This window comes from Xenopus laevis, chromosome 9_10S, assembly GCF_017654675.1.
Source record: "Xenopus laevis strain J_2021 chromosome 9_10S, Xenopus_laevis_v10.1, whole genome shotgun sequence".
In the NCBI taxonomy this organism is placed as follows: Eukaryota; Metazoa; Chordata; class Amphibia; order Anura; family Pipidae; genus Xenopus; species Xenopus laevis.
Window position 1 is genome coordinate 2,077,432 of NC_054388.1, and position 9,058 is coordinate 2,086,489.

Genomic DNA, 9,058 nt, shown 5'->3' on the forward strand with positions numbered 1-9,058 from the left:
GTTCCAGAAGTAGTAGGTGAAATTAACCCCAGAGTACCTGTTTTTTGCAGTAGTATAGGCAACAATGAACCACTTTCACATAAACAAATAATGTCCTCCGCACTGCCTTTTCAATCTTTTTTTAGGAATGCATCGATCCTCGCTTGGGTAAACCGCTATCCCAACCAGTGACAAATTTTCAAAAATGAGGAGAGCACTTCTCAATAGCAAAATCGCTGTGGTTGTATTTATTTAAAGGCTACTACACGACATGTTTCGGGTTATTACATACCCTTTCTCAAGTGTAACACTTGAGAAAGGGTATGTAATAACCCGAAACATGTCGTGTAGTAGCCTTTAAATAAATACAACCACAGCGATTTTGCTATTGAGAAGTGCTCTCCTCATTTTTGAAAATTTGAACCACTTTCACATCTTCATATCCTTGTAGTAATGGTTATACCCCACTCCTGCCCCTTTCTTTTCCTAAATATAAAGCTTTTATCACTGGGCAGAGTAAAACCTCCATATTCTAATGAAATGGCCAAGGATGACAGTGAAGTGTCCAGAGCTAATTGCTCACTCCAGATTCCTTGTGAAATTCCAATATTGCAAGTCTTACTCAACCCTGCACAGAACTCCATCTGTATATAGTTGCTCTCTCCACAACCTCTAGTAAAGAGATAGTATCTTCATTAAATCAGTAGTTCTGCCCTGTAAACCTGCAGTTGATCAGTTCAATACATTTGAAGCAACACATTAACCCAAGTGGTAGTAGTTATGTCTCCAGTAAATCGGTAGTTGTTGCCTATGGTAAACAAGGAGTAGGTATTTCCTATGATTTATTAGAAAGAAGCTTGTGATATAATAAAAGATACTGGTTTGTTATAGAGGCAGTCCCTGAACAGCTGCAGGTACTCAGTCCTGCTATAGAATACAAGCCTTACAAGTACTTATTTACTGCAGGCATCATTGTTTCTCATTTACTAGAGGTATTAGCTCCTGGTTTACTAGAGGTAACTGCTCCCTTTTTTACCAGGGGCAGCATTTTCCACATGGGTTAATTAATTTTTTTAAATGAAGGTGTCGATTGCAGCCATACCAGACAGAACTACTAATTCTCAATTTACTATTGCTTTTCTGGAGATTGCAACTCTGATTTAACTATTGCTTTACTGGATCTTGCAACTCTGACTTAACTGTTGCTTTACTGGAGATTGCAACTCTGGCTTTACTATTGCTTTGCTGGAGATTGCAACTCTGACTTTACTATTGCTTTGCTGGAGATTGCAACTCTGACTTAACTGTTGCTTTACTGGAGATTGCAACTCTGGCTTTACTATTGCTTTGCTGGAGATTGCAACTCTGACTTTACTATTGCTTTGCTGGAGATTGCAACTCTGACTTTACTATTGCTTTACTAGAGATTGCAACTCTGACTTTACTATTGCTTTGGTGGAGATTGCAACTCTGACTTTAGTATTGCTTTGGTGGAGATTGCAACTCTGACTTTACTATTGCTTTGGTGGAGAATGCAACTCTGATTTAACTATTGCTTTATTGGAGATTGCAACTCTGACTTTACTATTGCTTTACTGGAGATTGAAACTCTGATTTAACTATTGCTTTAATGGAGATTGTAACTCTGACTTTACTATTGCTCTACTGGAGATTGTAACTCTGACTTTACTATTGCTCTACTGGAGATTGCAACTCTGACTTTATTATTGCTTTACCGGAGATTGCAACTCTGGGTTTAAAAGAAGTCGCTTCTTATAGTAAAAGGCAGCGGTCCCTGATTCGGTCGCTATAAGAAGTAGAATTATTAGGCGCAAAAGGTTTTGATGTTACTATAGGTCCCTTTCTGATTTACTAGGAGCATTACTGGCAGAGCTAACCGATCTCGATGTACTACTACATGTAGGGACCTCCAATTCAATAATGTGGAGCTACTAGAGACATGAACTCCAGGTTTACTAGAGAACCTCCACTGGGACCCAGACAGGAGATCCTATTTGCTACAGGCAACTGATTAGTGGAGTCTGCGCCTGAGTTACTACAGGGAGGAGCTGCTGCGGGTCGGGCAGATCAGGGTCGAGTCTTTATCTTCCCAGTGATGATTTGCTGTGAATGAAGCAACTTGGAGAAGGGGATTGTGCAATGGATATAAATGTCAGTGCTGATATTAGCGCCCTGTAACTTAGCACCGGCGCTGCTGCTGCTGACAGGGTTAATAGAGGTAAATTAAAGGGGAGCAGCAGCGGCTGATCTACTTGTACAGCTGGTTAGTTAGGGACAGGGTGAGCTGCTTAACCAGGACTAATAAGGGGAGGTGGAGGCTTTAGGCAGCGGGTGAATTGAGGGCACAAAGTTGGCAGTTGGCAGAGAGAGAGGGGGGGACATGAATATTCCCTGCGGGCTCAGGAGACTGAATTTCGGCAACTCTACTCCCTGTAGGGGCTCCAACCACCGCCTTGGCGGATTAACCCTTTCACATGTAGAGAGTGTCAATAAGTTGTGTCTGCGGCCTCTATACAAGGCCAAGTCTTTTATGTCTTTTAGGATACAATTTGCCTTTATTACTGACAGACAGAGAACAGGCAGTCAGGGCACAAGGACATCAACGTGCCAATGCAAATAAATAATAATATCTATAATAATATAAAATAATAATATAATAATAAAATAATCATTTCCCGCCGTTCTCAGTCTCTATTGCGCTTCCCTTTTCTCTTTGCGCTTTTACCACTGACTCCTGTATTTCACCGCCCGCCCTGCAACTGTGCAACCGACCTTCTATTATATATACACATTTATATTTATTTATTATACACACATTTATATTTATTTATTATACACACATTTATATTTATTTATTATACACACATTTATATTTATTATACAGACATTTATATTTATTTATTATACACACATTTATATTTATTTATTATACACACATTTATATTTATTTATTATACAGACACATATATATATTTATTTATTTATTATACAGACATTTATATACATATTTATTATACAGACACATTTATATATATTTATTTATTTATTCTATAGACACATATATATATTTATTTTTATTTATTATACAGACATGTATATATATATATATATATATATATATATATATATATATATATATATATATATATTATATAGACACATATATAAATAAATATATATATGTCTAAATAAAAATAAATATATATATGTGTCTATAGAATAAATAAATAAGTATAAATATGTCTGTATAATAAATAAATATATATATATATGTGTCTGTATAATAAATAAATATATATATATATATGTGTGTGTGTTCTTTTGCAGTCACAATAACACAACCATTGCCCCCAGCAAATACATTGCAAAGTCCATTGTATTCCTGGAAATGATTGGATAGAAAGGCCAAGAATTCATTATGTCGGGGACAAAGAAGCTGCAGCCAAAACTGTTTGGGTCCAACTTTGCTGCAGTTACTGAATCCCAAATGCCAACACTAGTTTTGGGCCAGAGGTAGAATCCAGATTCCTTTCCTATGTGTCTCCTAATTATTTATTCATTTATTTATTAATTTGCTTAGGTATTTATTTCTTTATTTATTTAGTCATTTATCTATTTCTTTATTTATTTAGTCATTTATTTATTTATTTATTTATTCGCTTATTTATTCATTAATTTATTTATTAAGTCATTTGTTTATTCATTTATTTATTTATTTATCTATTTATCTATTTATTTATTTAGTACAATACAAATATATATATAAAGTATAAAATGTAAATAGTGGGGGCAGATGAGGCTGCACGTGGGGGGGGGGTTGGCAGTCAGTGAATGGCAAGGGGGGCACAGTTAGGGGGGGCTGATTGTTTAGTGAGACATCTGAGCCCAGAGCAGTTATATAGATATATATATATATATATATACAGTATAGACACCACTAGGGACAAGGGCCACTGAGAACTGGGGGGCTTCACATTCACAGGAAGATTTTGACACGAAATATTAATGAATAATAAAATAATAATAATAATAATGGATATAAATCGCAATCATTCCTGATCTCATCATCACATTCTATTTCCATTGCTTTTGTTTATTATACAAGTCACATATAAGAAATAAAAACTCACAAATAAAACACATAAATACGAATAAAAAAAAAAGAAAACGAGAGGAATTCGGGGGGACAAAAACAGACGCAGAACAAGGAAAATTCATTTTTTTAGGCGCAAATACGCGGAGTTAATTCTTTTATTTGGGGGGAGGGTGTCCAAAAAAAATTGAGATTCTAAAAAACAAAAATGTTTGGAAACGAATCGGTCATTTTTGAACATGAAGTCGAGATGTTATAAATAAATGATCCAAAAACGACACACGGCGAATATTTTACAGAAATGATTTAAATATCAAAAGCAGAACAAATTGATTTTTTTTTTATTGTGCCATATGTTTAATAGAAATATAAACACGTGACTGCGGTTTTATAAAGCTTTAAAAAAAAAAAAAGCGAAATGGGTCATTTAAAAAAATAAATATATTTAAATTGCGTTTTAAGAAGTTGATTTAGAGAAATCAGAGAAATGTGCAGAAAACGGGCTGAGTTTGATTGTGAGTGACAACTAAATACTAATATATATTGGATACTTTAATATTCATAGAAATATGTTGATTTTTTGTTGTAAAAAGTCAATGCCTGGGGGTTGGGGTGCCAGGTTTGAGGTGCCATGGGGATTGGGTGCCCAGGGGTTTGGGTGTCCAGGGGTTGGGGTGCCAGGGTTGGGGTGTCCAGGAGTTGGGGTGCCAGGGTTGGGGTGCCCAGGGGGTTGGGGTGCCAGGGTTGGGATGCCAGGGTTAGGGTGTCCAGGGGTTGGGATGCCAGGGTTGGGGTGCCATGCGGTTGGGGTGCCAGGGTTGGGGTGCCATGGGGTTTGGGATGCCAGGGTTGGGGTGCCATGTGGTTGGTGTGCCAGGGTTGGGGTGTCCAGGGGTTGGGGTGCCAGGGTTTGGGTGCCCAGGGGTTGGGGTGTCCAGGGGTTGGGGTGCCAGGGTTGGGGTACCCAGGGGTTGGGGTGCCAGGGTTTGGTTGCCCAGGGGTTGGGGTGCCAGGGTTTGGATGCCATGGGGTTTGGGTGCCAGGGTTGGGGTGCCCAGAGGTTTGGGTGCCATGGGGTTGGGGTGCCAGGGTTGGGGTGCCCAGAGCTTTGGGTTCCCAGGGGTTGGGGTGCCAGGGTTGGGGTGCCCAGAGGTTTGGGTGCCATGGGGTTGGGGTGCCAGGGTTGGGGTGCCCAGAGGTTTGGGTGCCCAGGGGTTGGGGTGTCCAGGGGTTGGGATGCCAGGGGGTTGGGATGCCAGGGGGTTGGGGTGCCAGGGTGATGGCAGTGGCCAGTTAGAGCAGAGAGGGGCAGATGAGGGAGGAGAGGGATTACAATTTAAATTCCATGACATCTGCTCATTATCACACACTGAGATTTTTTATATGGGAAGTTAAATTAAAAACAGATTTTTGCCAGAATTGCAGATCCCATAAAAGGGGCTGACAATGAGACTGGGGATATAAGGCACATCCATCGCCCATGCACAGTCCTGGCTGGAATAAGTCTTCTACTGGGGGTCGTGGGCTGGGGGGGTCGGGTACTTGTCACTGCCCCAAACACGTAGGATGGAAAGTGCAGCAGATATTAAGCAGCTTTATTCCTATACAGGCACAGCTTCCCCTTATATACTGGCTGCACTTGCTTTATGGCAGTTTTATGACAGTTACAGAGCTCAGACTAATGTGACTCTATTACATGATACCAGCCTGGGCTCCCCTAACATATATATCTATATTCTGTGTGTGTGTATATAAATATATAAATATAAGGATATGAGCAGTAAATGAGGCAATTTATTGGCACATAAAACCTTGGCCATGAAACTCGGCTCCTTTTATTCTAAAGAAGGAGGAACATTATTAATTGTAACACAACTTGTAGGAAATCATTAGCAGAACAATCAGCAGCCGCAATGCATGGCATCCATAGGAAACATTTAGAATTATTTCTCATTTGTGTATTTTACAGACTGTTTGTGGATTTTGTGCACTAGGTAAGGGGACAATGTAACAGACAGACAGATACAGGGGCATCTTCTATGGATAAACACAGAACGGGCTGTAAATTGGACAAACACACTAACCAGATCCACACAGATTAACTGTATTTATTTATAGGCAATGGCAGTAAGGGCTTTACATAGGGCTGAATAGGCCCAATATATTGTATATGTACATGGGTGTGGATGGGTGCAGAGCAAGGTGTATAGGTGCAAGGGTGTGGATGGGTGCAGAGCAAGGTGCATGGGTGTGGATGGGTGCAGAGCAAGGTGTATAGGTGCAGAGCAAGGTGTATAGGTGCATGAGTGTGGATGGGTGCAGAGCAAGGTGTATAGGTGCATGGGTGTGGATGGGTGCAGAGCAAGGTGTATAGGTGCATGAGTGTGGATGAGTGCAGAGCAAGGTGTATAGGTGCATGGGTGTGTATGGGTGCAGAGCAAGGTGTATGGGTGCATGGGTGTGGATGGGTGCAGAGCAAGGTGTATGGGTGCATGGGTGTGGATGGGTGCAGAGCAAGGTGTATAGGTGCATGGGTGTGTATGGGTGCAGAGCAAGGTGTATAGGTGCATGGGTGTGGATGGGTGCAGAGCAAGGTGTATAGGTGCATGGGTGTGGATGGGTGCAGAGCAAGGTGTATAGGTGCATGGGTGTGGATGGGTGCAGAGCAAGGTGTATAGGTGCATGGATGAGGATGTAGGGCTCAGTCTATATAGGACAGTGTATTCTGTGCTGATTGCAGGGCAATAACTAGAGAGATCTCAGAACCAGTGGCTTTTGGGCTCCCAGGAATATAGAAGAGAGCAACTAGATCATCTTCCCCATTAAGATTTCTGGCACACGGGTGCTGCAGGGCCAGTAGGTTCTAGTGCCAGACCAGTGTGCGTGTGACTGGCCAGTATACACAGTGCTGGGCAGGACAATAATGAGTGGGGCAGTTTGATAACAAGACTCATATGAAGGGAGTTAACAGGGATGGACATCTATGCTCAGAATGACAAGCAGGAGTGAGGCCTGGCAGAAGAGCTGGCAGCTTCCATAATATGGATCTCCATACTTTAAATCTACTAGAACCCAATAGGCTGGTTTTGCCTCCAATAAGGATTCATTATATCTTAAGCGGGATCAAGTACAAGGCACAGGGATGGGACCTGTTATCCAGAATGCTCGTAACCTGGGTTTTCTGGATAAGGGGGTTTCCCCCCCGCAATTTAGATCTCCATACCTTAAGTCTATGAGAAAATCATATAAACATGGGGTTTTCCTGAATAACAGATCTTTCCATAATTTGGATCTACATACTTTGTCTACTTGAAAATCATATAAACATGAAATAAAGCCAATAGGCTGGTTTTGCCTCCAATAAGGCTTAATTATATCTTAGCTGTGATCAAGTACAAGGTACAGGTATGGGGCCTTTTATCCAGAATGCTCGGGACCTGGTATTTTCTGGATAATGGATCTTTCCGTAATTTGGATCTACATACTTTGTCTGCTAGAAAATTATATAAACATGAAATAAAGCCAATAGGCTGGTTTTGCCTCCAATAAGGATTAATTATATCTTAGTTGGGATCAAGTACAAGGTACAGGGATGGGACCTGTTATCCAGAATGCTCGTAACCTGGGTTATCTGGATAAGGGTTTTTTCCCCCGCAATTTAGATCTTCATGCCTTAAGTCTACTATAAAATCATATTAACATTAAATAAACCCAATAGGCTGGTTTTGCTTCCAATAAGGATTAATTATATCTTAGTTGGGATCAAGTTTAATTATCACAGAGAAAAGGGAAATCATTTTTTATAAATTTGGATTATTTGGATAAAATCGATGGCCTTTCTGTAATTCAGAGCTTTCTAGGGATCTCATACCTGTACTAAGATCAGGACTGGGTGTACATTGCCAAAAGCTCTGTGATAGTGCTATGGGGGGGTGTTTCTCTGCACTCCAGTTCCATGATGGATGTACCCAAGTTTTAAGTGACGCACGTAGAACCCCATCCCCAGCATTGAGATCCGCAATCACTGGTGGGCGCAGACTGCAATGGAGCCTTGTACTTGCTGCCAGTAACGACCCCAGACGCAGTGAATGACCCCTTCCTTGTTATATATAGATGCTGCAGCTGCTGCATGCGATATTCTTAGTTGTGCATGGAGGTGACACATGTGTAGGTACATAAGTCTCTGCTTCCATGACTGAGCTCCAGGCCCGGACTGGCAATCTGTGGGTTCAGGCAAATGCCAGAGGGGCTGCTGTAAGGTCCGATAGACAGTCACTATTTAGTGGGCTGCTGGGGGCTGTTTCAGCCTCTGTGTGGCCTGTTGGGGCCTCTGTGTACCTGAAATGCCAGGGCCTATTTTGATTCTCAGTCCGGACCTGCTGAGCTCCATGTGCTGCTCCTGGAGCCTGGGCCACAAGTACATTTGGGTAAACCCGGCCCAAAGCTCCCTCACCCCCTGCCCAGTACACTGTATATAGAGACATATTCTGTAATTTTGCACTGGCTGCCTGTGAGTTTTCTCAGCCAAACTGCCACCTCCTGCAGCCAAGAATGCGAGGCTTTCATCCAGAGGGACTTTATTGCCACGCCGTACCCCGTGCCAGTCTGGAAGCGGTGGGGGCTGCGGCGGGAGGATCTGAAAGCGCAAGGAGGAGTCCACTTTGTGAATGTAAAATTCCACGACATCTGTTCAGTGTATAGGAAATAGGGCTCTCGTTAAAGCCAGTAAAATCTTGAATAAGCATTCAGCGCTTGGCACTATCTCTCAGGAAGCTTTAGACAAGAGTGATGGGGCCAGTGTGGGCAATGAAAGGGAGAGCTCGGCTTCCAACGGGGGGCCAGAGGGGCCATACATTTTATTTATGTGCGAGGAGACCGTTGACGTGAAGCTCGGTCTGGTGACAGTGGCTTTTGAATTTAGAACACAAAGGAATTCGACCGACGTCCCGAAAACGGCTTTTCCAC